Source organism: Coregonus lavaretus, assembly GCF_964263955.1.
Source record: "Coregonus lavaretus genome assembly, chromosome: 1".
Classification (NCBI taxonomy): domain Eukaryota; kingdom Metazoa; phylum Chordata; class Actinopteri; order Salmoniformes; family Salmonidae; genus Coregonus; species Coregonus lavaretus.
This window is the reverse complement of record NC_139988.1, coordinates 51,778,586-51,802,441: the sequence shown is the minus strand read 5'-3', so window position 1 is coordinate 51,802,441 and position 23,856 is coordinate 51,778,586. Positions and strand designations below refer to the sequence as shown.

Genomic DNA, 23,856 nt, shown 5'->3' with positions numbered 1-23,856 from the left:
AGGACATGTTCGCGGGCAAAGGGCCATGGGCAAAAGTTAAAGCCCTGGCGAGAGAGGAGGTACGGCGCCGTCGTCGGACAGGCGAGAGGCAACCCCAAGTAATTTTTTTGGGGGGGGCACACGGCATGGACGACGGGGCTGCTGGAGGCAGCTACAGGGCGAGTTTGTGGACTAGGAGAGGAGGCCACCATGTTACGGGGGCCATTGGTCATGAGGGGGAAGGAGAGTGTAGAGGCACGGCGAGAGGTACTGGGGTGTGTTACCAGTCCGGTCCGGCCCGTTCCTGATCCCCGCACAAGGCCAGTGGTGTGTGTTCCCAGTACGGTCCGGCCTGTTCCTATCCCTCGCACCAAGCCTGTGGTGCGCGTCGCCAGCCCGGTCCGGCCTGTTCCTGCTCCCCGCACCAAGCCTGTGGTGCGTGTTGCCGGCCCGGTCCGGCCTGTTCCTGCTCCCCGCACCAAGCCTGTGGTGCGCGTTGCCGGCCCGGTCCGGCCTGTTCCTGCTCCCCGCACCAAGCCTGTGGTGCGCGTCGCCAGCCCGGTCCGGCCTGTTCCTGCTCCCCGCACCAAGCCGGTGGTGCGCGTCGCCAGCCCGGTCCGGCCTGTTCCTGCTCCCCGCGCCGAGCCTGTGGTGCGCGTCGCCAGCCCGGTCCGGCCTGTTCCTGCTCCCCGCACCAAGCCAGTGGTGCGCGTCGTCAGCCCGGTCCGGCCTGTTCCTGCTCCCCGCACCAAGCCAGGGGTGCGCGTCGTCAGCCCGGTCCGGCCCGTTTCTGCTCCCCGCAACAAGCCAGTGGTGCGCGTCATCAGTCCGGCACAGCCCGTGCCTGTTCCTGCACCCCGCACCAAGCCAGGGGTGCGCGTCGTCAGCCCGGTCCGGCCCGAGTCGCAAATCAAGGGCTCAGACACGAGACGTATGTGACAGGGTTTACAGTAAATCACGGATTACAAAGGGAAAACCAGCCACGTATCGGACACCGACGTCTTGCTCCCAAACAAGCTAAACACATTCTTCGCCCGTTTTGAGGATAACACAGTGCCACCGATGCGGCCCGCTCCCAAGGACTGTGGGCTTTTGTTCTCTGTGGCCGACGTGAGTAAGTCATTTAAGCGTGTTAACCCTCGCAAGGCTGCCGGCCCAGACAGCATTCCTAGCCGCATCCTCAGACCATACGCAGGCCAGCTGGCTGGAGTGTTTACGGACATATTCAATCTTTCCCTATCCCAGTCTGCTGTCCCCACCTGCTTCAAGATGTCCACCATTGTTCCTGTACCCAAGAAAGCAAAGGTAACTGAACTAAATGACTATCGCCCCGTAGCACTCAATTCTGTCATCATGAAGTGCTTTAATAATAATAATATGCCATTTAGCAGACGCAAATATCCAAAGCGACTTACAGTCATGCGTGCATACATTTTTGTGTATGGGTGGTCCTGGGGATCGAACCCACTACCCTGGCGTTACAAGCGCCGTGCTCTACCAGCTGAGCTACAGAGGACCACCGCTTTGAGAGGCTAGTTTGAGAGGCTAGTTAAGGATTATATCACCTCCACCTTACCTGACACCCTAGACCCACTTCAATTTGCTTACCGCCCTAATAGATCCACAGACGATGCAATCGCCATCGCACTGCACACTGCCCTATCCCATCTAGACAAGAGGAATACCTTCGTCTGAATGCTATTCATTGACTATAGCTCAGCCTTCAACACCATAGTACCCTCCAAGCTCATCATTAAGCTTGGGACCCTGGGTCTGAACCCCACACTGTGCAACTGGGACCTGGACTTCCTGATGGGCCGCCCCAAGGAGTTGAAGATAAGAAACAACACCTCCACTTCGCTGATCCTCAACACAGGGGCCCCACAAGCATGCATGCTCAGCCCCCTCCTGTACTCCCTGTTCACCCATGACTGCGTGGCCAGACATGTCTCCAACTCAATCATCAAGTTTGCAGACGACACAACAGTAGTAGGCCTGATTACCAACAATGACGAGACAGCCTACAGGGAGGAGGTGAGGGCCCTGGCGGAGTGGTGCCAGGAAAATAACCTCTCCCTCAACGTCAACAAAACGAAGGAGCTGATCGTGGACTTCAGGAAACAGCAGAGGGAGCACGCCACTATCCACATCGACGGGACCATAGTAGAGAAGGTGGAAAGCTTCAAGTTCCTCGGCGTACACATCACTGACGATCTGAAATGGTCCACCCACACAGACAGTGTGATGAAGAAGGCGCAACAGTGCCTCTTCAACCTCAGGAGGCTGAAGAAATTCAGCTTGGCCCCTAAGACCCTCACAAACTTTTACAGATGCACAATTGAGAGCATCCTGTCGGGCTGTATCATCGCCTGGTATGGCAACTGCACAGCCCGCAACCACAGGGCTCTCCAGAGGGTGGTGCGGTCTGCCCAACACATCACTAGGGGCACACTGCCTGCCCTCCAGGACATCTATAGCACCCGATGTTATAGGAAGGCCAAAAAGATCAAGGACATCAACCACCCGAGCCACTTCCTGTTCACCCCGCTATCATCCAGAAGGCGAGGTCAGTACAGGTGAATCAAAGCTGGGACCGAGAGACTGAAAAACAGCTTCTATCTCAAGGCCATCAGACTGTTAAATAGCCATCACTAGCCGGCTACCACCGGGCTACTCAGCCCTGCACCTTAAAGGCTGCTGCCTTATATACATAGACGTGGAATCACTGGCCACTTTAATAATGGAACACTAGTCACTTTAATAATGTTTACATACTGCTTTACTCTTCTCATATGTATATACTGTATTCTATTCTACTGTATTTTAGTCAATACCACTCCGACATTGCTCGTCCTAATATTTATATATTTATTTATTCCATTATTTTACTTTTAGATTTGTGTATTGTTGTGAATTATTAGATACTACTGCAATGTAGGAGCTAGGAACACAAGCATTTCGCTACACCCGCAATAACATCTGCTAAATATGTGTATGTGACCAATAACATTTTATTTTATTTTATTTGATTCCTGTTGTTGCAGGATTATTTTCCTCAAATTAAGATCCTACATCTGTAAGGGTAGTAGTACCTAGGTTGGCAGCCAGTTGTAGAGGGGTTCTCTTTTTGTAGTCTTGTGCGGAGATGTCTGCCCCATACTGCAGCAGCACCCTGAGTGCCCCCACCGTGTCGTTCTTAGCTGCGTAATGGAGAGGCGTCTGATGGTCCATGTTGGTCGTAGCACCAATGTCAGCTGAAGGGACGGGACATGCATATGTGATCTACAGTACAATACACATTAAAAGTACTCACACACATACAGTAAGTGGCACACACACGTTTGATCTCTGACCTTTCCTCTCCAACAGGAAGTGGATCATCTCCACATAGTCCAGAGCTGCAGCAACATGCAGAGGTCTGACCCCGTAGGAGTCAGGACGCAGAAAATCAGCCCCCCTCTCCAGGAAGAAATGCATCATGTCCACATTCCACGCCCTCGAGATCTACAACCAGGCAGAAGAACCCTGTTGAACACACACTGTCTGGAGGCCACTGAGAACGATCTGCCACAACAGGTATTTGAGTCATTTGATAACGTGTAAAGACTTAAGTCTCACCTCATGTAAGACAGTTTGTCCGAATCTGTCTGTTGAGTTGGGGTCGGCTCCATCTACGATCACATCATTCAGGTACTGAAAGTCTACCTATGAACAAACAGGATGAGTGATTGTTTGAATCATATCACCAGCCTTCAATCAGACCATATCTAATCTATATCTTAATCTATACCTTTAGCCCCAATTTACAATATAAAGGCAGAATGCCATCCACCCCTTACCTCATCAGTGTCCTGATTGCTGGAAGCCAGATCTCTGAAATGGTCCAGCAGACTTTTATTGAGGTTGAAGCTTTTATCTCCTCCATCCGCCAGGCCTTTGTACATGCTCTCAAAGAATTCCCCTTTAAACAAAAAGGTTATCGTACTGTATTATATCAATTTGAGACTAGAGAGTGAGTGAAACTTCCTTGAAGTAAAGGGCTGAGATACAGTGGAATGAACTGCAGTTGGCACCGGAAGTTGAATGGTTAAATCACTTGATATTGGCATGCAGGGGTTAGGCGGTTAGAGTAGTTTATCTGAATTGTCAGTTATTCTGTGAGTCGGTGGTGTCCAGTGTCCACTGAAAGAGTGCTGAGTATTTGAAGTCCTATCTGAGTTTGGTGTGTTATCTGCAATGGTACCTATGGGTTTTCTCCTCACACACTGAAGGCAGGCTAGTTTCCAGCGGCTGCAGGTGTAAGATGCCCACTGGGCATTTGCCCTCACAGCACTCGACACTGATGTCTTAGAGATCTGAGTTTCATCAACTGGCTGCCGTTCAGACTGCAGTGACACACATACAGTACATCACACTACAGTACATAGTACTGCATCATAGCATACTCAAATGTCCAATACTAAAATGTATCACCCAATAATAGCAAGTATAGTAACACACCACTCTATAATCATATACAGTTTGGAACTGAGTAGCGATGATTGAAAATGTGTTGAGAAGAGGGTTTCGGATTACTCTAGAAAGAAATGAAAAAATATAAACAAATAACCAGTGGTGGAAAAAGTACCCAATTGTCATACTTGACTAAATGTAAAGATACCTTAATAGAAAATGACTCAAGTAAAAGTGAAAGTCACCCAGTAAAATACTACTTGAGTAAAAGCCTAAAAGTATTTGGTTTTAAATATATTTAAGTATCAAAAGTAAATGTAATTGCTCAAATATACTTAAGTATCAAAAGTTAAAGTAAAAGTATAAATCATTTCAAATTCCTTATATCAAGCAAATCAGACGGCACCATTTTCTTGTTTATTTTATTTTATGGATAGCCAGAGGCCCACTCCAACATAATTTACAAACAAAGCATGTGTGTTTAGTGAGTCCGCCAGATCAGAGGCAGTAGGGATGACCAGGGATGTTCTCTTGATAAGTACGTGAATTTGACCATTTTCCTGTCCTGCTAAGCATTCAAAATGAGTACTTTTGGGTGTCAGGTCAAATGTATGGGAAGAAAGTACATTATTTCCTTTAGGAATGTAGTGAAGTAAAAGTAGTCAAAAATATAAATAGTAAAATGAAGTACAGATAACCCCACTGCAAATAACAACATTGAGAGGCTGATTGATTAAACTTCAAAGTGCCATTTTCTCCTCACCTGGTTGACCACTCCATCAGTCATCTCCATGGCAGGGTTGTCATGGCCAGGGGCACTAACCTGGTTCATCCTCCTCATCCTGCTGTGTTCCAGGCCTGAAGGCCTCTCTGTAAACAACTAACCACACAGCTTCAATATGACTGCGACCAGCCTGCCAGTGTAGGTACAGTACCTCTGCAATGAGCTGCTATTTCCAAACAAAGGCTTTCACTCAAAACACAGGGAGTTGGTAGATTCCGAGAGATTCTGAACCTGCTAAAGCCTTGTGATCCAGAGAGATAAGGAGTGGATTGTTGTTAGGCAGATAGAAGGAACGTCTTCTGCAGGCCCATTCACTGTTTCTCATTCAAGCTGTTTGTTTGCAAGTGAGAAGTGTTCCCTACCTGTATTACTGTACCTGAACAATATGGTACATTCTGACCCATGTCTGACACGTGCTTGTTTTGCAACAGCCTAAACAGCCTTTATGTCATAAAGTTGACAGGCAATGACACTGACAAAGCAATGGTCTTATCTTCTAATGTTTAACAACATTGGAGTTTGTTTGAGCTGTTAACTCTGTGCATGTTTATGGATTCTTATCAGCTAATGTGTGCTCATTGCAGATGTATTTTAGCTTGTTAAGGTATATATAATCACCAAGTATGCATCCTGACACACATGTGGCCCCACTCTTGACAAACAACCAGTTTCATGCCTAGACATGCCTTCCAATGGTATTTTCATATCTATTTTTATCTTAGAAAAGGCCTCCAAAATGACAACTCCATGACTTGGCCACATGCAGCGACAGCTCAGAGCTGTCATTGTTTGACAGGACGTGGTCTCCATAGCAATGTGATTGACAGGTGCCACAATAATGTTATAAGAAGGGTGGATTGTTGAAGAGCTAAAGTCCACTCTAGGTCAACAAAGCAAGTGAAAAAAAGAAAGACTACAGACCATTGAGTTACATAAAGACTAAAAGAGTGGTCATCTGATAGAGCATGGCGCTTGCCACATCAGGCTAGTGGGTTCAATTCCCGGGACCACCGATACGTAAAATGTATGCACACATGACTGTATGTCGATTTGGATAAAGGCATTTGCTAAATGGCATATATCATTATATAAACACAGACAATAAACACAGATATAATTGTATTCTTATAACAAGGTTGTGATGTACAACGAACGCAGAGACAAGAATATAGTGTAATCCACTATATTGTCCAGTTAAAGCTGGATAACAGTTCTGTCTTTAAACAATGTGACTGAAGGCAATGAGGTCACTGCTTGAGAGTTTGTGATAGGTCAGGGCAAAGCTTTATTGAGTCTTTAAAACACATGATTGATTTTGCATTCCAATCCTTGGTACGGATTCCTGAGTGGCAGCATGCCTTCCTGTGGTCATAGAGTCAGCCAAACCAGTGGTTGCCCATACACTCCCTGTTCCACTCCACAAGACAGATCCAGCACCACTCAAACTTACACTGGGCAGGGGGGCAAACCATGTGCATACAGCCCCCTGGGAACACAGTATAGAAACACAACATTACAGACAGGCAAGAAGGAGAAATCTATTATACAGTTTTGTTCCCACTGCAGAGGGTAGTGTTAAGGGCAAAATAAAAACGTAGCTATAGAACATAATGTGTATATATTGGAATAAGGATCAGAGAATGGATGGAGAGAGATGGAGGGATGGAGAAACAGAGTGCCTTACCACTCTTCTCCACAGGGACCTTGCAATGTGGACATGGGCGGGTGGTCTCATCTATAGTCTCCAGGGGGGCATGCTCCCACTGAGCCTGAAGAGCTGCCTCATCGTCCACTACATAACCCTGGGAGGGGGGGCAAGGGAGAGAATAAAGAGAGGCGAGACCGGGGGTGGGGGTGGAGAGAGACAGGGAGTATTTCTTGAGTGAATACAATGAATGGTGTGCAAAATGGTGCTTGATTTAGGATTGCCATCTTGTGGCATGTTTTAAAACTCAAGTCATACATAATGCATAAAATATCTCTAAATTCATATTTACTCACAACTCTGAATTATGAACTGTTACAAGCCATTACAAGTGTGTTTCAGAGCGTTCCCTCTTCAGTGTTGAGATACTAATGCTGGTTATGTCGACAGTAGGGGGGCAGCAGAGACAATGCATCAGTGAGCAGCACATAGCTGATTGGCTCAGTTACCTGCACAGCTCCTCCTGTGACAGGTGCTGACCTCACACAACATCTCCCCTCATGGAACCCCTCCTTACAGTCACAGCAGAACACAAACTCAAGGAGACACACAACACGTTGCCTGAATAACATTATCCATTTAGTCACACTGAAAACCTGAACTGGGATCCATCTTAATAGTCTATAGTGGCTCCCTTTCCTTTCCAATGGATGTCAGCCATGAATTTGCTTTCATCGTTCTAGTCCCATCACATCACTGCAGATGAGGGAAACGAGTCGTGGAGAGGAAGCCATCTTTGACTATTGAGATGCACCCCTGGTTTCAAGGCATCTAATGACCGGCTGCATTTTCTCTCACAGGTTGTATACAAGTTCCTAAGCTAGACACTGGGTGGTGCTATCTCTCTATGCTCCCCCACTAGCAGCAACCCAACCTGCATGTGAAAGTCTAGAAGATGCTTTGTATTTTTAGCTAGACTGCATCTTTTGGAGTGCAACAGTGATTTTGCACTTCATCGAAGGGGCTTGTTGTTGTTTTTTCCTTATATTATCTGCTGTTTTTAAGTGTGGCAGATAGCAGATCTCCTCTCAGGGTCTGGGTGACAGACACCTCTTTGTTTCCAAACTCCTGCATGGTGCCGCCTGTGATGAGACGAGGGGAGAAGAGGAGCGCTTCTGACGTTCTTTCCCAGTCTTCCCTCAATGAGCCTCCATCACCATCTTCGGCAGAAAATTCTGAACAGTCGCTTCATCAAACGCCCGTGGCGTCTTCGCAAAAATCTTGTCTGAGACACACAGCGATGTGCAGGACTCAACACTATACTAAACTGTAGCACAGTGACCTGACTTTTTAATGCTTTACTGCAACATTCACAGTAGCTTGCCTTTAGTCTCAATTCAGCAGAAGCGTCATATCACTATAACAAACTCAAATTGAAAACTGTTTGACGGCTAGAGCCTATCTACAAAAGCCTATGACCAGGGTTCTGTTCTTCCTGATCAGGTCACTTGGTCAGCAAAAAAAGACTAAGTCTTTTGTCTAGCTAAGTTGGGTTGGGTGGGGGGTGGGGGTGAGATTTGAGGGTTGGGTTGAGGGGTTGAGGGCTGGCCAGTGGGTGGGTTGCATGGATGGTACAGAGACAGAGCTGCCCAATGGAGTGTGGAAGACACATGAGTGGGTGTAGCAGGGCTCCGGTGGCTGATAAACCCATTTCCCCTCGCCTCCCTCCACTGAGCAACACAACGGATCACAGTACCCCAGACAGCACCCTCAGAGGACAAACATACACTGACACAAACAAATACATGGTCACACTAACAGGCCCTCACACACCAGCCCATTGGCCAGCTGGGTGTTTAGCCTTTGGTGATTGGAACACCCACCCACCCACTCAGCCACACACACACACACACACACACACACCTGACTGACTGACATAGTTTTGTAGTGTAGGTTCAGGACACTGCAGAGTCTGTCTCAGTACAGAAGCATGTGGCACATGTGAAGGTTTACAGCTTACTGATGAAGTGCCAAAGTCATCCCTGACACCATTACTTTCTCTCCATCTCCCTCTTCATCACTCTCTCTCATAAGAAGAAAGCCTCTGACTCTCACACAATCACGTCACTCAAGACACAAGACATAAAAACACTCTCTTGCTGTACATCGGCTAACAAAAATTACACAGACACACAAAAGTCTCAAGGGAATATTGCATGATTATCTCTCTAACACGAACAGACACACACACACAGACACACAGTATATGAACACCTACACACACCCTGCAGTTCTCCCTATCCACCCCTAAACCCCTCCACTGACTGAGTTCAGATTCTGTGCTGGGGCCTGTATAATCTCATCCCCCTCTAATTGCAACCGAGAGCCGGCTGGTGGACGAGACGAGGACCTGCATGGTCCAGAGAGATAACCAGTCCTATTGCATGTTTACAGGTCGCCTCTCCTGACCACAGAGTCTATTTGAGCCTACGGCAGCAGCCGGGTCCGCCAGGGCCTATCTGAGTTGTACATCCTGCCAGAGCTGCAGCAGGTGGCTCCTAAAGCTCACAAACACTACCAGGGAGGACATAAAAAAGACAGGGACGGGAGCAGTATTGATTTATGTACAGTTCCAGTCAAAAGTTTGGACACACCTACACATTCAAGAGTTTTCTTTATTTTTACTATTTTCTACATTGTAGAATAATAGTGAAGACATCAAAACTATGAAATAACACATATGGAATCATGTACTAACCAAAAAAGTGTTAAACAAATCAAATTTTAGATTCTTCAAAGTAGCCACCCTTTGTCTTGATGACAGCTTTGCACACTCTTGGCATTCTCTCAACCAGCTTCATGAGGAATGTTTTTCCAACAGTCTTGAAGGAGTTCCCACATATGCTGAGCACTTGTTGGCTGCTTTTCCTTCACTCTGCGGTCCAATTCATCCCAAACAATCTCAATTGGGTTGAGGTTGGGTGATTGTGGAGGCCAGGTCATCTGATGCAGCACTCCATCACTCTCCTTGGTCAAATAGCCCTTACACAGCCTGGAGGTGTATTTTTGGATCATTGTCCTGTTGAAAAACAAATGATAGTCCCACTAAGCGCAAACCAGATGGGATGGTGTATCGCTACAGAATGCTGTGGTAGCCATGCTGGTTAAGTGTGCCTTGAATTCTAAATAAATCACAGACAGTGTCACCAGCAAAGCACCCCCACACCATCACACCTCCTCGTCCATGCTTCACGGTGGGAACTACACATGCGGAGATCATCCATTCACCTACTCTGCGTCTCACAAAGACACGGCAGTTGGAACCAAAAATCTCACATTTGGACTCATCAGACCAAAGGACAGATTTCCACCGGTCTAATGTCCATTGCTCGTGTTTCTTGGCCCAAGAAAGTCTCTTCTTCTTATTGGTGTCCTTTAGTAGTGGTTTCTTTACAGCAATTCGACCATGAAGGCCTGATTCACGCAGTCTCCTCTGAACAGTTGATGTTGAGATGTGTCTGTTATTTGAACTCTGTGAAGCATTTATTTGGGCTGCAAATTCTGAGGCTGGTAACTCTAATGAACTTATCCTCTGCAGCAGAGGTAACTCTGGGTCTTCCTTTCTGTAGCGGTCCTCATGAGAGCCAGTTTCATCATAGCGCTTGATGGTTTTTGCGACTGCACTTGAAGAAACTTTCAAAGTTCTTGAAAGTTTCTGTATTGACTGACCTTCATGTCTTAAAGTAATGGACTGTTGTTTCTCTTTGCTTATTTGAGCTGTTCTTGCCATAATATGGACTTGGTCTTTTACCAAATAGGGCTATCTTCTGTATACAGTGGCTTGCGAAAGTATTCACCCCCCTTGGCATTTTTCCTATTTTGTTGCCTTACAACCTGGAATTAAAATGGATTTTTTGGGGGTTTGTATCATTTGATTTACACAACATGCCTACCACTTTGAAGTTGTGTGTGTGTGTGTGTGTGTATATATATATATATGTGCATGCATGCGTGTCTCACCATGCATCCCAAACCGTTGCTGAGCAGACACAGGATCATCCTTTTGTCGTCCTCAGGTATCAGGCCTCCTCCACAGCCAAGGGCTGGACACAACACTCCTCCCATCTGGAGTAGGCCCTCCTCTGCTGCATACCGCTGGTACTGCTTCTACTGATACACTCAGAGAGAGATTCAGTAGTTACTTCATTAGTTATCCAACTATTTATTAATTTCTGCTTTGGCAATACAGTATTTCATGTCTTTAAGTCTTTAAATGAGAGAAAGATATAAGGAGAGAGAGAGAGAGAGAGAGAGAGAGAGAGAGAGAGAGAGAGAGAGAGAGAGAGAGAGAGAGAGAGAAGCAGGTACACATTATACAGTTTATACACACAACCACAGACACAGCATTATGAATACTTTTGCAAGGCACTGTACCACCCCTACCTTGTCACAACACAACTGATTGGCTCAAACGCATTAAGGAAAGAAATTCCACAAATTAACTTTTAACAAGGCACACCTGTTAATTGAAATGTATTCCAGGTGACTACCTCATGAAGCTGGTTGAGAGAAGGCCAAGAGTGTGCAAAGCAGTCATCAAGGCAAAGGGTGGCTACTTTGAAGAATCTAAAATATAATTAGTTTAACACTTTTTTGGTTACTACATGATTCCATATGTGTTATTTCATAGTTTGGATGGATGTCTTCACTATTATTCTACAATGTAGAAAATAGTAAAAAATAAAGAAAAACCCTGGAATGAGTCGGTGTGTCCAAACCTTTGACTGATACTGTATGTGGAGTCTGTAAGAGAAGCCAGCTCACCAATATCCCACGGCCTTGAGCACATCAACCCCCCTGAAAGAGAACTGCATCTCGGAGAGTGTTAAAGTGATAGGACCCCCCTCTTATAGTAGCAGCCTGACACCTATAAAGGGTTTATCTGCTTCCCCCAGACCTCTGGATGGACTGGAATGCACGCGCGCGTTCACACACACACAGCGACAAACACAGGCGCACACACACAAACTCTTTCTCTCTAGATCTCTTTCTCACTTTTAAAAACAGCAGTCTTGAGAGACAGATATCTCTTTAAAGGCAAGGAGACTCCTGTGGCTCCAATAAATGAATCTTGTTTCCTAAGCTAGGCTGCTGTTTCCATTAGTGGAGCCAGAGACAGAGAGAGAGAGACAGAGAAAGAAAAAGTGTGTGAGAGAGAGAGAGAGAGCCCTGTAATGACGTGTGTTGATGTTTGCAAACATGCAATCAGTCAGCACTAATGAATGGTGAACTACATCCTAATCTTTAATCGACTGGCTAATTAGAGAACATCATGCAAATTGTGTCATAATTACATCTTAATTGTATTATGATTGCATTTGCGTGATGGAGGGCAGGGAGGGGCGTTGCTGATGGAAACACCAATCCGAGAAGAGATGGGGAGGGGTCAAGGGTCAGGGTACCCAATCTAAATTAAGGGCAGTGAACAATAGTAGAAGAACATTCAGAGAGGGAGAGCTCTACATGTTTATTTAAATTGTTTTGTAAATACATTGTGAGTGTGTGTGTGTGTCTTTTCATGTGTTGTGTGGTTGCATGTGTGTGTGTGTGTGTGTGTGTGTGTGTGCATGTAAATGCTCACGCGTGTGTGTGTGTGTGTGTATATGTATATATATATATATATATATATATATATATATATATATATATATATATATATGTGCATGCATGCGTGTCTCACCATGCATCCCAAACCGTTGCTGAGCAGACACAGGATCATCCTTCTGTCGTCCTCAGGTATCAGGCCTCCTCCACAGCCAAGGGCTGGACACAACACTCCTCCCATCTGGAGTAGGCCCTCCTCTGCTGCATACCGCTGGTACTGCTTCTACTGATACACTCAGAGAGAGATTCAGTAGTTACTTCATTAGTTATCCAACTATTTATGAATTTCTGCTTTGGCAATACAGTATTTCATGTCTTTAAGTCTTTAAATGAGAGAAAGATATAAGAAGAGAGAAAGATATAAGAAGAGAGAGAGAGAGAGAGAGAGAGAGAGAGAGAGAGAGAGAGAGAGAGAGAGAGAGAGAGAGAGAGAGAGAGAGAGAGAGAGAGAGAGAGAGAGAGAGAGAGAGAGAGAGAGAGAGAGAGAGAGATAAAAGGTGCATTCATGCACAAGCACGTACACATTATACAGTTCGTACACACAACCACAGCATTATTATGACCAGACACATAGTCATGCTAATTGTGTTTGTGACAAAGGCTAATTGCCTTCTTTAATGCATGCCTCAATTACATTTTAGTCATTTAGCAGATGGTCTTATCCAGAGCAACTTACAGTTAGTGAGTGCATACATTTTCATACTGGCCCCCCGTGGGAAACGAACCCACAACCCTGGCGTTGCAAGCGCCATGCTCTACCAACTGAGCTACAGGGTACACTGTTCATCAATCACATATCTGCATAAACGGCCAGCTCTGGGAGGGGCTTTTAACCATCCAGTTCACACAACTTAAAGGGATACTTCAGGATTTTTTAAATGAAGCCCTTTATCTACTTCCCCAGAGTCAAATGAACTTGTGGATACCATTTTTATGTCCCTGCGTGCATTTTGTAGGAAGTTGTTAACTAGCATTAGCACAATTGCTAACTAGTGTAAGCGCAATGACTGGAATTCTATGGTAACTGCTATTATGCTAGTAGATACCATAGACTTCCAGTCATTGCTCTAGATCTAGTTAGCATTGGCTCGCGAAACTACCTCTACATTTCTCCATACTGGATGCAGAGACATAAAAATGAGTTAATCTGACTCTCGGGAAGTATAAAGGGCTTCAATGCCAAAACCTCGAAGCATCCCTTTAAGCTTTCAGAATGGAGTGTTTCACTGAGTGATGGAGCCACAGGTCACCTTTAGAGTTGATTAAGTATTCAGATTTAGAATTCAAAGCCATGCCAATGACTCATGCAATAGAAGCATGGTTTCATTAGTTCATTATATTTATTATGGCAAACGTGATAATACTATGTTGGAGTAAATTGAAATAATGTTGAAGAAAGTGTGTTTGCCTGAAGAGTCTCAGGAGTGAATGGCAGAAAATAGAAAAACAGGCTTATGGTCATTTTTATTGGTGAGATATTTCAAAGAACACTACTTCCCAGTGGAAGTATAGAAGTGTTGAAGATCAGGATAGTATGGGGCCCTAAAATTCAAATCTGGACCTCGAAGCCAGTTCCACTGCTTTTTGTTTTTCATTCTTCCCCTCTAATCAGGGACTGATTTAGACCTGGGACACCAGGTGGTGCAATTAATTATCAGGTAGAACAGAAAAAAAACATCAGCTATGGACCTCGTAGGGTAAGATTTGAATACCCCTGGTATAGAGGGTGAGAATGACACTCCGAGGAAGAGAATGACTCCTGCTCTCCCTGGCTGAGGGGTTGAGGGATGGATGGAGAGAGAGATGTTGCTCCTTAGGCTGTTTGGAGCTGTGGCACCAGAGGAGACAATTAAAGGAGTGTCAGATGTGACAATGTGACAGAGACCAGGGGCAGATTTCCCATGTGACCTGAGTGAGACAGGATGGCTGAGGTTGAGGCTGGGTGGAGGTAGAGGTAGGGATTCTAGTTTCCCTCTAGATAGGAGTTTGGGGTGGGGTTGTTTGTTTGTTTGGGTACACTGTTCATCACAGAGGGCCCAGAAGTGATGCAACTCCGTTATGAGAGAGTCTGGACAGCCAGCTAGAGACAAAAAGAGAGTGAAGAAAATTGGGAAAGAGAGAGAAAGAAAAAGAGAAGGGGAAGGAGATAGAAAGGGAGGAGAGAGATTGATCATCGTCAATGAGCAAAACAAACACTGTCATTTGTGCCACACAACACGTAGACACCCACACACTCATTGGAAAAAGGCGGCGTGTAAGACTCCATATCCAGCACAGGTCTAACTGTGAGAGACAAGGACCCTCATCACAGCCCAGAAATTCCCACGAGAAGCAGAGTAGTAGAACATCAATGGGATGTTGTGTCCTCCATATAGCTGTCCTCCATATAGCTGTCTGAAATCTACATAGGACAATCACACGCAGCAAATGAACTGTGACACAGGTGTGTGTATGTATGTGTGACCAACCAGGCGTGTGGGGTCCTCTATCCTCTTTTAACAAGCTGGGTATAATTATGTGGTCCCCTTCACAGGTAAATTGTGTGCTTTGGACCAAAGGCTTCTCCTTGGAACTACACAGCCAGGGGCGGAGCTTCAATGGGTGCCGCGTACCCATGGCAGCCAATGAGAGGGGCCCACAAGAACGTTTGTCATATTGCAAGAAATGGTCACAAGCAGAATACAATTCTATTATGATTTTGTTGTTGTTGATTTCTATATTTAGTTTACAAAATAGGTATTTTGGCATTGATAAGTAATATATATCTGCATTTGTTTAACACTAGAAAAGCCTGGCCTCGACGGACACCCCTTTGAGCCAATGATGAGTCTTTTGGATGTCAACATTCTAACAGTCTAATAAATACATTTCATAATGCAAACCCAAAAATAATAATTTAGTTGTGTTCATGAAGGTCTTAAGTAAGATTATAATACAAAATAAAATGTATGTTAAAGAACACAATAGCATTTTCTTCAGTTTGTGTAACTGTAGGCTATATGAACAAATGAAAAACCACTAAAACACCACAATTCAAGTATAATATAATATGCCATTTAGCAGACGCTTTTATCCAAAGCGATTTACAGTCATGCGTGCATACATTTTTACGTATGGGTGGTCCCGGGGATCGAATCTACTACCCTGGCGTTACAAGCGCCATGCTCTACCAATTGAGCTACAGAGGACCACAAGTGTTAAAATCTATTAAACAAACACCATCACAAAGATCATTAATTGTAAATGAGTTACGGTAGGTCTTAAAGAACATTATTCATTTCAAAACAACAGAATGGCATATTGTTTTGTTTAAATATGCAGTATTACTGTGCTTTGAGTATTGAGAGTGCAGGTACAGGGAGTGCAAGGAATTGTGATAATTCTGCCAAAAATATATAGGCTATTTTGAAATAGAGCTCAAGGGGTAATTTTTACGAGTTGTTTGGCAAGGATAGGTGATTTGGAAACCACAGAATGTTCTTTTTCTGATACTATATAGACATCAAAATGTGATTCTGTAGAAGCTAAATGTGTCATTCTTTTTGGCGTTGCTTCCTTGCCTCTGTGTCAATTCCTAGCTGCACTTTTCATCATATTCTTCAGATAGGCCTACAATTTAACAATCAATTAATATTCTCAACCATCAGACTATTGTCAATTTAATTTCATCTTTAGGCTAACTCTATTATTAGCCTATATCAGCAGCGCGCAGGCAGAGCAGTCTTACAGCCGCCTGAAGTTGATTAAAACTTTTAAATAAAGCGCCTCTCTTACCTTGCAATTGTTTTTGTTGAATGAGAAATTACAGAGAATATTGATGTGGACAAAGTGATAGACAACTAGAAAGTAGCATTCTGATTTGGCCGCGTCTTGGGAGCTGGCCAGAGAGAGACAGTGCTGAAATGTTTTTTTTGTTGGTATTTTGATAATCCTGTTCATGAATCCTTGATGAATCCTGTTAAATGTGTACCTTTATAGCCTAATGTTACCCCCCTGCCCTATGTACATAGACATGGAACACTGGTCCCTTTAATAATGGAACACTGGTCACTTTAATAATGCTTACATATTCTAGTCAAGGCCATCCTATTCAACTATTGCTGTACACATACTATTCAATCCAAGTATTCTTCAGATATACTATATACTATTCTATCCACATACTATCCATAATGCCTATACAGTTGAAGTCGGAAGTTTACATACACCTTAGCCAAATACATTTAAAAACTCAGTTTTTCACAATTCCTGACATTTAATCCTAGTAGAAATTCCCTGTTTTAGGAATTTGTGGAGTGGTTGAAAAACTAGTTTTAATGACTCCAATCTAAGTGTATGTAATCTTCCGACTTCAACTGTACATCCCATCACACATACAGCTGATGTTGGAAGTTTACATACACTTAGGTTGGAGTCATTAAAACTCATTTTTCAACCACTCCACACATTTCTTGTTAACAAACTATAGTTTTGGCAAGTCGGTTATGACTTACCATGGTGTTTATACTTGCATACAATTGTTTGTGCAGATGAACGTGGTACCTTCAGGCGTTTGGAAATTGCTCCCAAGGATGAACCAGCCTTGTGGAGGTCTACATTTTTTTTCTGAGGTCTTGGTTGATTTCTTTTGTTTTTCCCATGATGTCAAGAAAGAGGCACTGAGTTTGAAGGTAGGCCTTGAAATACATCCACAGGTACACCTCCAATTGACTCAAATGATGTCAATTAGCCTATCAGAAGCTTCTAAAGCCATGACATCATTTTCTGGAATTTTCCAAGCTGTTTAAAGGCACAGTCAACTTAGTGGATGTAAACTTCTGACCCACTGGAATTGTGATACAGTGAATTATAAATGAAATAATATGTCTGTAAACAATTGTTGGAAGAATTACTTGAGTCATGCACAAAGTAGATGTCCTAACCGACCTGCCAAAACGATAGTTTGTTAACAAGAAATTTGTGGAGTGGTTGAAAAACAAGTTTTAATGACTCCAACCTAAGTATATGTTAACTTCTGACTTCAACTGCAAATTAGTGATTAGCAAAGTGACCCTGGCTTTTTGGTGTGTTTACAATTCGTGAAGTGTGGGTTGTGCCAGAGACCGTATGGACCGTGTACACGGAGGAAGGTGGAGATGTGCCCGTCCGATTAATCAATATTAATAAGGAGCCATACGTCGGTTTTCGGAAGGGTGGAACTAAACCAGCATTTCCGCACTAGGACAGGAATGAAAAGTATCATGGAATGTAGGCCTTCATTGAACACCACACATTGGCTGCTAATGTAGGCTGAATGATAGAACTGCTGTGTCCTTGTTAAAATGTTATGGAATGCATTTTCTACATTGTTTTTGATGATACCCACATTAAAAATACTATAGTATACTGTAGTAGTATTACTATATGTATATACTATAGTATTCGCTGTAGTGTTTTTGCGCAAGTATTTACTATAGTATTTTTGCGGTATGACTTTAGTATACTGTAGTATTTACTGTAGTGTTTATGCGGACATTAATATAGTATACTGTAGTATTTACTGTAGTGTTTTGTTTAATAACTTTTTTTTATTTTTTTATTCCCACAGTTGTGTCAAGTTGGCTGGATGTCCTTTGGGTGGTGGACCATTCTTGATACACACGGGAAACTGTTGAGCATGAAAAACCCAGCAGCGTTGCAGTTCTTGACACAAACCGGTGCGCCTGGCACCTACTACCATGCCCCATTCAAAGGCACTTAAAACCTTTGTCTTGCTCATTCACCCTCTGAATGACACACATACACAATCCATGTCTCAATTGTCTCAAGGCTTAAACATCCTTCTTTAACCTGTCTCCTCCCCTTCATCTACACTGATTGAAGTGGATTTAACAAGTGACATCAATAAGGGATCACAGCTTTCACCTGGATTCACCTATGTCATGGAAAGAGCAGGTGTCCTTAATGTTTTGTATACTATATGAAAACAGCGCATTTAAGAACAAAAGGTACTAAAAAAAGCTTCTCTGCGACATTCCAGGGTAGAATCCCAAAATGAAAAAAGACTATAATGTATACTATGGTATGAATACTATAGTATTTACTGTAGTGTTTTTGCAGACTTTACTGTAGTTTTCACTGTAGTATACTGTAGTATTTACAGTTTACTATAGTAGAAATACTGTAGTAAAAAAAAGTGTAGCACATAACATAGTAATTACTGTAGTGTTTTATACTGTAGTATACTGTAATATTTACTATAGTGTTTTTGCGGACTGTAGTATACTGAAGTATTTACTGTAGTGTTGTTGGGGACATTACTGTAGTATTTACTAAAGTGTTTCTGTTTTATTATCTTTGACATAATGGAGAAATACTAAACAAGCACATTTTTCATAACCTGTAAGTAGGTAGGTATGACTGGGTGCTGAACGGAGAGTTCAGCGCTTCTGCGCTTTTCTATAACCTGTAGGGAACACAATATATGGTCTATACCGGGCATGTAGGTTTCTCACTTACGGGTGGCACAAATTGGGATATGGGGCGGGGAATATGCAAATTAAATACTGTAGTATTTACTATAGTTTGCGGACATTTCTGTAGTATTTACTCCAGTATCTATTGTGGGGTTAATACTGTAGTATTTACTACACTATTCTACAGTATACTGGATAATTATATAGTAAGTACTTTAGTATTCTATAGTAAACTGTAGTATTTTTTTATATTTACATTTACGTCATTTAGCAGACGCTCTTATCCAGAGCGACTTACATTATTTTATTATTTTATTTTTTTGTATATATATATTTTTTTTTCATACCCCCTGTGGGAATCGAACCCACAACCCTGGCATTGCAAACACCATGCTCTATCAACTGAGCTACATCCATGCCGGCCATTCCCTCCCCTACCCTGGACGACGCTGGGCCAATTGCGCGCCGCCCCATGGGTCTCCCGGTCACGGCCGGCTACGACAGAGGCTGGATTCGAACCAGGATCTCTAGTGGCACAGCTAGCACTGCGATGCAGTGCCTTAGACCACTGCGCCACTCAGGAGACGAGAGGAGAGATTATATGGGATTAAAAGTAACAAAAAGTTATTTTCTAAATCTGCAACATGTTTCTAACCAGAGGGAGGGTATTTTCTTGCTCCCCACGTAACTGTGCGAATCTCATATTGTTTGAAAATCCCTGTTTTTAACTTTTGATGATGTCATTGAAGTCGGAAGTTTACATACACTTAGGTTGGAGTCATTAAAACTCGTTTTTCAACCACTCCACACATTTCTTGTTAACAAACTATAGTTTTGGCAAGTCGGTTAGGACATCTACTTTGTGCATGACACAAGTAATTTTTCCAACAATTGTTTACAGACAGATTATTTCACTTATAATTCACTGTATCACAATTCCAGTTGGTCAGAAGTTTACATACACTAAGTTGACTGTGCCTTTAAGGAAAGTCTTGGAAAGTCTGGTTCATCCTTGGGAGCAATATCCAAACGCCTGAAGGTACCACGTTCATCTGTACAAACAATAGTACGCAACTATAAACACCATGGGACCACGCAGCCGTCATATCGCTCAGGAAGGAGACGCGTTCTGTCTCCTAGAGATGAACGTACTTTGGTGCGAAAAGTGCAAATCAATCCCAGAACAACAGCAAAGGACCTTGTGAAGATGCTAGAGGAAACAGGTACAAAAGTATCTATATCTACAGTAAAACGAGTCATATATCAACATAACCTGAAAGGCCGCTCAGCAAGGAAGAAGCCACTGCTCCAAAACCACCATAAAAAAGCCAGACTATGGTTTGCAACTGCACATGGGACAAAGATCGTACTTTTTGGAGAAATGTCCTCTGGTCTGATGAAACAAAAATATAACTTTTTGGCCATAATGACCATCATTATGTTTGGAGGAAAAAGGGGAAGGCTTGCAAGCCGAAGAACACCATCACAACCGTGAAGCACGGGGGTGGCAGTATCATGCTGTGGGGGTGCTTTGCTGCAGGAGGGACTGGTGCACTTCACAAAACAGATGGCATCATGAGGAAGGAAAATTATGTGGATATATTGAAGCAACATCTCAAGACATCAGTCAGGAAGTTAAAGCTTGGTCGCCAATGGGTATTTGAAATGGACAATGACCCCAAGCATACTTCCAAAGTTGTGCCAAAATGGCTTAGGGACAACAAAGTCAAGGTATTGGAGTGGCCATCACAAAGCTCTGACCTCAATCCTATAGCACATTTGTGGGCAGAACTGAAAAAGTGTGTGCGAGCAAGGAGGCCTACAAACCTGACTCAGTTACACCAGCTCTGTCAGGAGGAATGGGCCAAAATTCACCCAACTTATTGTGGGAAGCTTGTGGAAGGCTACACAAAACATTTGACCCAAGTTAAACAATTTAAAGACAATGCTACCAAATACTGTGCAACTGAAAATAAAACAGAGAGATTCTTGACACAATGGGCAAAAAACTAAAAAAACTCCAACTATACTAACGTGACCTCTAATTACTTCGAAATGACACTCCAGGTCGTACTATCAATTTGCTATCAACTTGCTGCTCTTTTTTCCATGTACATAACATGGAATATTTGAATGTTTGCATGACCAAAGTGGTGATCAAAGGTGTTGACCTATTGATAACAGACTAACCTGGGGTGTATTCACCAGGAACAAAACGGACGAAACGGAAGCAAACAGAAGCAAACAGAACGAAACGAGGAGGGACCTACCTGAATTTGTCCAATAAAAACTATTGTTTTCCGTTGCAAAACGTTTAGCAACTGTTTGCAACTAATGAATACAGCCCTGGCCTGACTATCTGGTCGCACAATGATGACCTCACTAATGTTTACCCATCAAAACCATAGAGATCTATCTATTTGTATGGTGAAAGCCACCCTAGGTAGTCACCCTTAACTAGCTACCTTACATAACCCAGAGATCATAACAGGCTTCCTAGTTGGCGCTGTGTTGTTTGTCGGTCTGTAACTAAGCCATCTAATGATAGATGGTCTAATGACCACAAGGCCTGTCTGTCAGCACAGACAGTATGCTGACTGCAGAGCAGCCATACCTAATGACCCAGTTAATAAGCCCACTGTTAGAGATGAGATGGCTTATTCTACCAGGCTGAGTCCGTCACACACTGACTGGGTCTAGATTTCATCTACATAGAAAGGACTGAGAGGACGGGGGTCTAGCACTGCTGGAGAATTGAATAGAATAACCCTTGTGAATAAAAGGTTCTAGCCTTCCCTGTGTTGTTTGAACTCTCCTTTGAGATGGAAGGGTTAGGTCCAAGTGTTAATAGCATCATTTGAAGAAGAACATTTGAATATACAGTACCAGTCAAAAGTTTGGACACACCTACTCATTCAAGGGTTTTTCTTTATTTTTACTATTTTCTACATTGCAGAATAATAGTGAAGACATCAAAACTATGAAATAACACATATGGAATCATGTAGTAATCAAAAAAGTGTTAAACAAATCAAATATGTTATGTTTGACATTCTTCAAAGTAGCCATCCTTTGCCTTGATGACAGCTTTGCACACTTTTGGCATTCTCTCAACCAGCTTCAAGAGGTAGTCACCTGGAATGCATTTCAATTAGCAGGTGTGCCTTGTTAAAAGGTTAATTTGTGGAATTTCTTTACTTTTAATGCGTTTGAGCCAATCAGTTGTGTTGTGACAAGGTAGGGGTGGTACAGAAGTTAGCCCTATTTGGTAAAAGACCAAGTCCATATTATGGCAAGAACAGCTCAAATAAGCAAAGAGAAACGACAGTCCATCATTACATTATGTTACCACCCATGGCTACATCCCTGCCCAGTCATGTGAAATCCATAGATTAGGGCTTAAGGAATTTATTTCAATAGACTGATTTCCTTATATGAACTGTAACTGAGTAAAATCATTGAAATTCTTGCATGATGCGTTAGTATTCAGACCCCTATACCTTTTTCACATTGTTACTTTACAGCCTTATTCTAAAATGTACTAAATTGTAGTTTTTTTCATCAATCTACACACAATACCCCATAATGACAAAGCAAAAACACGGAAATATTCAATTTACATAAGTATTCAGACCCTTTATTCAGTACTTTGTTGAAGCACCTTTGGCAGCGAATATAGCCTTGAGTCTTCTTGGGTATGACGCTAAAAGCTTGGCACACCTGTATTTGGGGAGTTTCTCCCATTCTTCTCTGCAGATCCACTCAAGCTCTGTCAGGTTGGATGGGGAGTGTCGCTGCACAGCTATTTTCAGGTCTCTCCAGAGATGTTAGATCAGGTTCAAGTCCGGGCTCTGGCTGGGCCACTCAAGGACATTCAGAGACTTGTCCCAAAGACACTCCGAGCGTTGTCTTGGCTGTGTGCTTAGGGTCGTTGTCCTGTTGGAAGCTGAACCTTCAGCAGAGTCTGAGGTCCTGAGCAGGTTTTCACCAATGATCTCTCTGTACTTTGCTCCATTCATCTTTCCCTCGATCCTGACTAGTCTCCCAGTCCCTGCCACTGAAAAACTTCCCCACAGCATGATGCTGCCACCCCCATGCTTCACCGTAGGGATGGTGCCAGGTTTCCTCCAGACGTGATACTTGGCATTCAGGCCAAAGAGTTCAATCTTGGTTTCATCAGACCAGAGAATCTTGTTTCTCATGGTCTGAGAGTCATTAGGTGCCTTTTGGCAAACTCCAAGCGGGCTGTCATGTGCCTTTTACAGAGGAGTGGCTTCCATCTGGCCACTCTACCATAAAGGCCTGATTGGTGGAGTGCTGCAGAGATTGTTGTCCTTCTGGAAAGTTCTCCCATCTCCACAGAGGAACTCTGGAGCTCTGTCAGAGTGACCATCGGGTTTTTGGTCACCTCCCTGACCAAGGCCCTTCTCCCCCGATGGCTCAGTTTGGCCAGGCGGCCATCTCTAGGAAGAGTCTTGGTGGTTCCAAACTTCTTCCATTTGAGAATGATGGAGGCCACTGTGTTCTTGGGGACCTTCAATGCTGCAGAAATGTTTTGGTACCCTTTCCCAGATCTGTGCCTCGACACAATCCTGTCTCTGAGGTCTACGGACAATTCCTTCGACCTCATGGCTTGGTTTTTTCTCTTATATGCACTGTCAACTTTGGGACCTAATACAGACAGGTGTGTGCCTTTCCAAATAATGTCCAGTCAATTGAATTTACCACAGGTGGACTCCAATCAAGGATGATCAATGGAAACAGGATGCACCTGAGCTTAATTTCGAGTCTCATAGTAAAGGGTCTGAATACTTATGTAAATAAGGTATTTCTGGGTTATATTTGTAATACATTAGCAAACATTTCTAAAAACCTGT

General features: G+C 43.5%; 1 pseudogene across 1 annotated transcript in view; it reads right to left on the bottom strand.

Moving 5' to 3' along the window:
- Positions 1-6,591: 6,591 nt before the first annotated feature.
- Positions 6,592-23,856, bottom strand: part of LOC311133439 — a 55,079-nt pseudogene continuing 37,814 nt past the window's right edge. The window contains exons 4-8 of the transcript in view: positions 14,542-14,604; positions 12,601-12,750; positions 7,370-7,456; positions 6,900-7,017; positions 6,592-6,701 (exon numbers count right to left, since the gene is read on the bottom strand). The product of the transcript in view is annotated as an uncharacterized misc_RNA (transcript). The remainder of the gene's footprint in view (positions 6,702-6,899; positions 7,018-7,369; positions 7,457-12,600; positions 12,751-14,541; positions 14,605-23,856) is intronic.